Source organism: Manis javanica, chromosome 12, assembly GCF_040802235.1.
Source record: "Manis javanica isolate MJ-LG chromosome 12, MJ_LKY, whole genome shotgun sequence".
In the NCBI taxonomy this organism is placed as follows: domain Eukaryota; kingdom Metazoa; phylum Chordata; class Mammalia; order Pholidota; family Manidae; genus Manis; species Manis javanica.
In genome coordinates, this window is record NC_133167.1 from 104,642,278 (window position 1) to 104,649,462 (window position 7,185).

Consider the following 7,185-nt stretch of genomic DNA (forward strand, 5'->3'; position numbering starts at 1 on the left):
GGCAGTGATGATGCCATGAGACAGGGACAAGGGAATAGGCACTTTCTGTCTATCTTTGGTGAGGGCATTAACCACACTGAATGCCTGGTCTGTCATTCTGTGGCCTCAGTCACTGTTCAGAATGGCCCCTGAACATCATGCTGAAGTGCTTGTCCAGTGCCGATTTGCCTTATGAAGATAATATGTGTGTTACAAAAGCTTTGTTCAGGCAAGAGTTATAGTGATCTTGGCCATGAATTTAATGTTAATGAATCAACAATAATATTAGGTGTCTTTAAGCAGATTCATACATAAAGCAGTGTTATATATTCATCAGTTGATGAAAATGTAGTGACGAGAGGCGTGAGGGAAACTAGCCCTGTGATTCCTGTAAGACCATCGGCTCAGTATTCACGAGCTCAGTGTTCGCAGCAACTTGATAGAGCATCATTTGTGTGAATGTCAAGAATCAGCTGTACACAGCTTATTAATTGCTGAGGCTGCCATAACAAAATGCTATGGAATGGGTGCCTTAAACAACAGAAATTTATTTTCTCACAGTGCAGTATCCTTGATATCTCTTTTCGGGACCAAATTTCCTCATCTTTAAGGTCATCAGACTAAAATAGGGCCTACTCTCATGGTCTCATTTTAACCTCATCTCTTTTTTTAAGGTCTGATTTCCAAGTACAGTTATATTCTAAGGACTGGGGGTCAGGGATTCAACATATGAATATTGGAAGGGACACCATTCACCCATAACAGTGGATATCCAGCAGCAGATAATCATATACAATTCTCCCCCATTTTTTTTCCTATTTGAGAAAGTTCTGGTGATATTTACAAATATATCATAATTTCAAAGAAAACATTTTATTAGAATATCTCAGTTCTTGACAACATTTCTACAAGTGCCTTTAAAGTACCACATCCTGACAACAGAACTCAATGCATAATTCCTATGTTTATTTATGTTTTTGTGGATAAATGTGAAACTAGAGTATTTAAACTATCATTTTGTTTCTAGCTAAGTATTTTGCATAATTTGTTGACAACTTTTTTATATTAAAGACCTGGGATTGGGCAATAGAGACCATGTTCATAAAAATACCACTACTTTCTGATCCTAGACTTCTCCCATCAGAAGTACAGGCTCTCAGAACACACAACTCCTTTTCAATAAAATCTCTCACAGGTATTAGTTTAGCTCATATGTTCTGTTGCAGGCGCTTTGGTTCTCCATGTATATTATGAGTCCTTGCCCAACCTCCTGAGCTTTTACTTCTGCTCAAGGTGGTACTCTTGAGTTGTTGAGTTTGACATCATTTCCTTCTAACTTTTGTGGCCGACTCCTATAACAGTTTTTAAACTAGTGGTTGGCATCTTGAACAGACTGGACTGTCTTTTATTTTATTCCAACTATACCTAGGGTTGCAATTATATTGGACTTGTACTTTTAAGTGTTTCATAGTGCTCTATCTCAAGAAAATCAAGTTCATAGTTCTCAAATTTTTAGAAGTGCACAAGTTAAATCATAGAACTTTGAGTCCTCGAGTTTCTTTCTTTACTAAACTTATTCCCTAGATGATGTCCAAACCCTTTTTTCTCTTTCCTATTAAGAACCAAGTTCGTGTTCCCTGGGGTACGCCAAATGGATTTGCTTGTTTAATCTTTGCATCAAATCAATCTATGTCAACTCGAGTCTGTAATTTTATCTCTTGGGAAAATTATTGGGATTTAACATACAAAAGGATGAACACGTATTATGTACTGGATATTCTTCCAAAGGAGCCCCTGGTCTACTCTGATATGAACATGCTGGATGTCCTAATGTGGGAGCACTAAAAGCCCCCACCAGGACATTTAGTGGGATTTGTTTTCACTGTGAAAAGAAAATATGCCATTTATCGTTTATCTCTTATAAAAAAAAATCATTGTCTTCGGATGGTTGATAACAACCTAAACATTCTCTGGTAAATATTTAATGTTTTAAAATTAATGGTTTTTTGTTGTATTTTTAAATGAATACTTTCTAGATCATCTTATAGTGACAGTTTTTTATTGCATTTCTTAATGTAAAATAATTCACTTATTCTATTTACTTTGGTTAAGTTAGGTGTTATCTAATTTTCTGTTATTTTAAGTTTCTAATCAAGGAAATAAACTATGAATGTAATATAAAATACTTTGGTTTGGAAATATGAAATGATCCCCAATGCATTTCAGAACTTTTTAAAAACATATTAGTCAGTGAGTCAAAAACACACAACTCTGTAAATTTTAAATCACAAATATTAGGCTTTATGATATCGTGTCACACTCACAATTTACTTACACAAGGGACAGTAATAAAAGTATAGTCAGTAACATGAATATTAAATGATATTTGGAAAAACTTCTGTTACAGTTTTTCTGCTTTCCATTTGGAGTCCTCAATCTTCTCTTTGTTAACATTTATAGCAAGTATTTTTCAAGTGTTTGAGGGTTTAAAAAATTTTTGAATCCAATTATAAATACTGGTATCGTTACATACATTGATGTATAATATGCAAAGAGATTTTCATATACTTTATCAGTGAGCCCTCCAAATTCAGCAAAATCAAATAAATCATAAAGTAGCTGAGAAAAGTTCATCTTTACTCCATATCACATAGTTGGTTGCATGGCATGGGGGTTTTTAGTGAGGTTCAGGACTGAAGGAAGTGCCTCTGTGGGTGATCATGACCGCTCTGGAGTGTTCAGAGAAACCAGGAAAGAGAGCCACTTCACCAGACTATTATTTGGATTTTATTCTCCATTTGGCCCAGTATGACCAGTGCACTCCTTTTCTGATTCATCTCCTAACAAGCAGCAAGTAAGTGCATTGCACAGCCAACATTCCCTCAGTAATGTGACCAATTATTTCCAGACCTACTCCTGTTATCAAATTATGAACTAGATAACACACTGTCATCTAATTTGAATTCTGGGGGCCCCAAATGGTCTAACAGTGGTTAGGATGGCGGTCCTTTCAGGGATCTGGGTATGTGCATCCATGTCCTCTTCATAAGATCCTAGCAAACATTTTGATTTTTACTGTTTAAAAATAGGCAGTATAGCAGTCGTTTAAGATTTTTTCTTTGGCTTTTAAAAATCACTCCAGTTATGTCCTTTTTAAAGCTTTTTATCAACTTAACATATCTTTCTCCATTTAAAAAGTAGTGCTATTATTTTGCTAAATGTATCAATGACAATTTCTTTCCACTGAGATAAACTACCTCTTTACCCTAGATTATATCCTTGATGTAAAAGCCAATATTTCTTTTTAAGGTCATCAACAGTCCTTAACATATTACCCGAACTTCAAATCTGATACAAAAAAAAATTATTATATGAATTAACTAAGAAATCTGTATATATCACCCTGTTATTCTGACACTGGTATATATAAAAACACAGTCAAGCTGATTATATAAATTCTCCACCTTAATCTCATAATTGTTTATCCAATCTTAATGTATCTCATGATAACTAGAATGTTGTTCACTAGTTAGCAGGTAATGCTGGGAAAAAATACACATCAAAATGAAGAATTCAGAATTTTATTAGGTATGGTATTTGTTTTGAAATACCACAAATATTTTAAAGGTATGAGTTAAATGTATAGATAATTATATATATACTCATAAATAATTAATGGTTAGTGATAATCTGGCTTAAATTTATACAGTCCATAGGAAATTCATGCAGTTTTCTTCACATTGTTGTAAAATTAATTTGTCTGGGATCTTAGATTAAATATTTAGTATTTGATTCTGTCAAGGAATTTGTTTTTAAGTGACATAATAAAATGGAACAAATATTTTAGGATGAATATAAAAAGTGGCAGTAGTTCCTGTCTATGCCCTGCCAATGACTCAGATGTGCATGAATCCAAAAGGAAGCCTTTGAATAACTTAGAGTGATTTCTTTGCTTCAGAAAACACTCCTTCACTCTTCTAAATACTTAAATCATTCTTTGCCTTTAACTTTTAAAACCTTTCACAGCTGAATTATCTCAAGTTCTAAGATTCTTTGATTTCATAAATTCACGGGAAATATGTGTCACTGCCCTGGACTTCTGAAATTCTTGGCATTGATTCAGGTTAAATAACTTTCTCCCTGAGAGCTTAGTAGTACAGTGTTTTAACACTTACAGTCTTTATAAAATAAGGTACTCAAGTGACTTAATGATTTCATGACATTCTGTGTAAAGGGAATCAGAGCACACTTTGCAATTTACTTTTATTTGACTCATTTTTATTTAAAATGCAGTATTATTTTTGCCATTTAAAATAAGTGTTTGCTCAGGATGCAAAGATTGCCTTTGTCAAAATTTTATTTCTTGTAGATAAAATAATTCTAATGTTTATATAGAATTAGTAATCCAGTTTCCTCCATGTAAAAGGAGGATAATAATAGTTCTTAATTCATTGCATTGTGAAAGTTAACTGGATTACTAAAATTAAAAGCATTAGAACAGTGCTAGCATACACAATAAGTCTTATATAGGGTTAACTTTTATCATCATCATCATTGCCATTTCCATTAATATTGTTATGCTGTTCTTACATTTATGAAAACAGTCACACAAAATGAGAATGGAGTATAGAAATCTCATCTAACTGCTTAGTTATGGTGTCCAAATCGTGTCTGCCTAGCTTCTTCCGCCCCAATACTTCCTTTCACGCATCTCTGCCCTATTTGTCATTGCCCAATGGAGCTTAAAAAGTAGGAAAAATATTTGAGATAAATTATGAGATTCCTGTTTATGTGTTTATTCTGTTTATTTTCCCTCTGAATTCCACTTGCTTTTTAGTTATGTCTGGAAGGCATCTAACATGTCTGGATTTTAAGAGAATCCAATCCATCACAGTCCTGAGATGGACTCTCTCAAGTCTATCCTTCATAGCTTTATTTGGCGGCTGGCTTTGATGAGATCGATCCTCCTCCCTTTTGACAATCACAAATTCCAGAGAAGTCCAAAGATGCACAGGAATAAGTATATAGCGAACTGTCAAGCATACCAACATGTCAGTCAAATTTATAGTGGCATTTCTTTGTAAGAGTTACCAGTAAGATTTTTTTTCTTGCTCTTCTTTCTTCTTTTAATATCCTCAGTTAATGTTCTAAATCATGCTATATAGTCTTCATCATTCATTTGGTCATTCCCTCACTCATTTATTAGCTTAGTCACTCATTAAATACTGGTTGAGTTCAGACACTGAGAAGAGAGTGATATGCAAGATAACACAGTGCTTGGCCTCATAGTTTACCTTATGTGGAGAAAAATTTTTTTAAATGAGGGCAGAAATGAACATAAAATTAGTAAGTATTATAACATCTTATAAGATAATATAATGGAGAAATCTAATTTGGAAGGGAAGCCAGAGAATGCTTCTCTGAAGAGATGATATTTAAGCTGGAACCACGATATTGAGTGCAAGTTAGCCCAACAGAGATAGATGGGGCAGTGATTCTTAAATAAGGAATCAGATATGTGAGGGTTTCCAATTAAAGAGGTTCTAGTTGCTTTTGGTATATAGATAGGAAGGTCTATGGTGTGCTGAAAAAGAACACAAGGGAAAATGTTGGCTGCAAGAATTGGGGATATAAACTTTGTCATCTCCAAACATGATAGCATATGACCTTGATTTTTCTTTCCTGGATATAAAAGGTTGTCAGGCCCGTTATATGGAGAAACTTTCAACTTCCTATTACACGTGTAAATTCATACCCATCATTATTTAACTTCTGATCTCAAAGGACAAAGCACATCCCTCTCTGTTCAAGGATAAGACATTCTCTGTCTGTATTTCTTTTCTTTCTGTGGGACTGGCTTTAATCATTGCCCTTAACTCGTTTTTATTTCCTCAAGGTTTTCTGTTTAACATGCTTGTTACACTAAACATCCCTATCATAAAAAAATAAAATAAAATAAAAGCAAGAAGAAAGTTTGCAGAGGGCTGCTGGCTTGGAAAGAGCTTGCATTTGTAGACACAGTGATGTTCAGGAGTTGGCGTCATGTCAGTCATGTCGTCTCAACTCTGCCTTCGGTGATGTCACGTTGACCATCCGAAACAGGCGATGGTGCAAGTATTCACTCCAGGGATAAATCAGAAATGACAAAAGCAGTTCCACCCCAACACTGTCTTCCTCCAAAGAGAGAGCTACCATTAAACACCACTGATTATGAAGTTAACACTTTCCCAACATTAACCTAGCTCACTGTGTCAAGGGAAGCATCCAGGGCTTACCGTATTCATTTAGCTGTGTACTTCAGTCATGCCCTCCTATATACTGGTGAGATGAAGTTTCCAGTTTTGCTGCATATTTCCATATCACTCTTTGAGATGTATGTAGATGTTCCCCACTGCGTGTTTTATGACCATGACCCTCCAGTTAATGTTCTGTGGGACAGACATTGCTATGACAACATTATTTATATATATGATATATATAAATGGTATGTTACTGCTTTCTTCATTCTTGAAAAAAGCTATTCCAGAAAAGATATGGGTATAAAAAACTAGTTGAGATATGGATCTTGGCCTCTACCCTCACTCCCTTCCATGCTGATAATCCTCCTGCTTTCCCTCTTAAGCTTCTTGACCACCACTATATACTTAGCAACTATTTTTTTCCTATGCACCATCATTAGGCTTTGCCTGTTTCTAGAACTTGCACGAACTCTCAAATTTTGATTTCAAAACATAGCTCTATTATCACTGGCTCCTATTCTTTCAAGGGACCCCTTCTAGTATCCCCAAAGCCAGCGTATGGAGATCTTGAAACCACTGATCCACCAACAGTATAATAATCCATAAGACACCTGTGGTCTCATTTAATGCTCTTTTGCCTCAAGATCTCCCACTCTGCAAAACATGTCAGTACATACCCATACTTGCACAAGCCATTAACAATTCCCATCAAGTCTATCTCCAGAATAGCTCTTGTTGCAGAAATGATACTGTGTGTTCACCAAATGTGTTCATTCTTTCCTGAACACACAGGAAGCCTACATTTCCCACTCATCTCACTACACTCAAATGAGATCATAAACACTGATGGCTGGCCAATAGAATATAGGTGGAAGTGGTGATACCTTATGTAAGTATGACTTTTATGATGCTTTTAACTTTATCCCCAATATCTGGTAGAATACAAATACTCTGAGTTGTTAGAGTC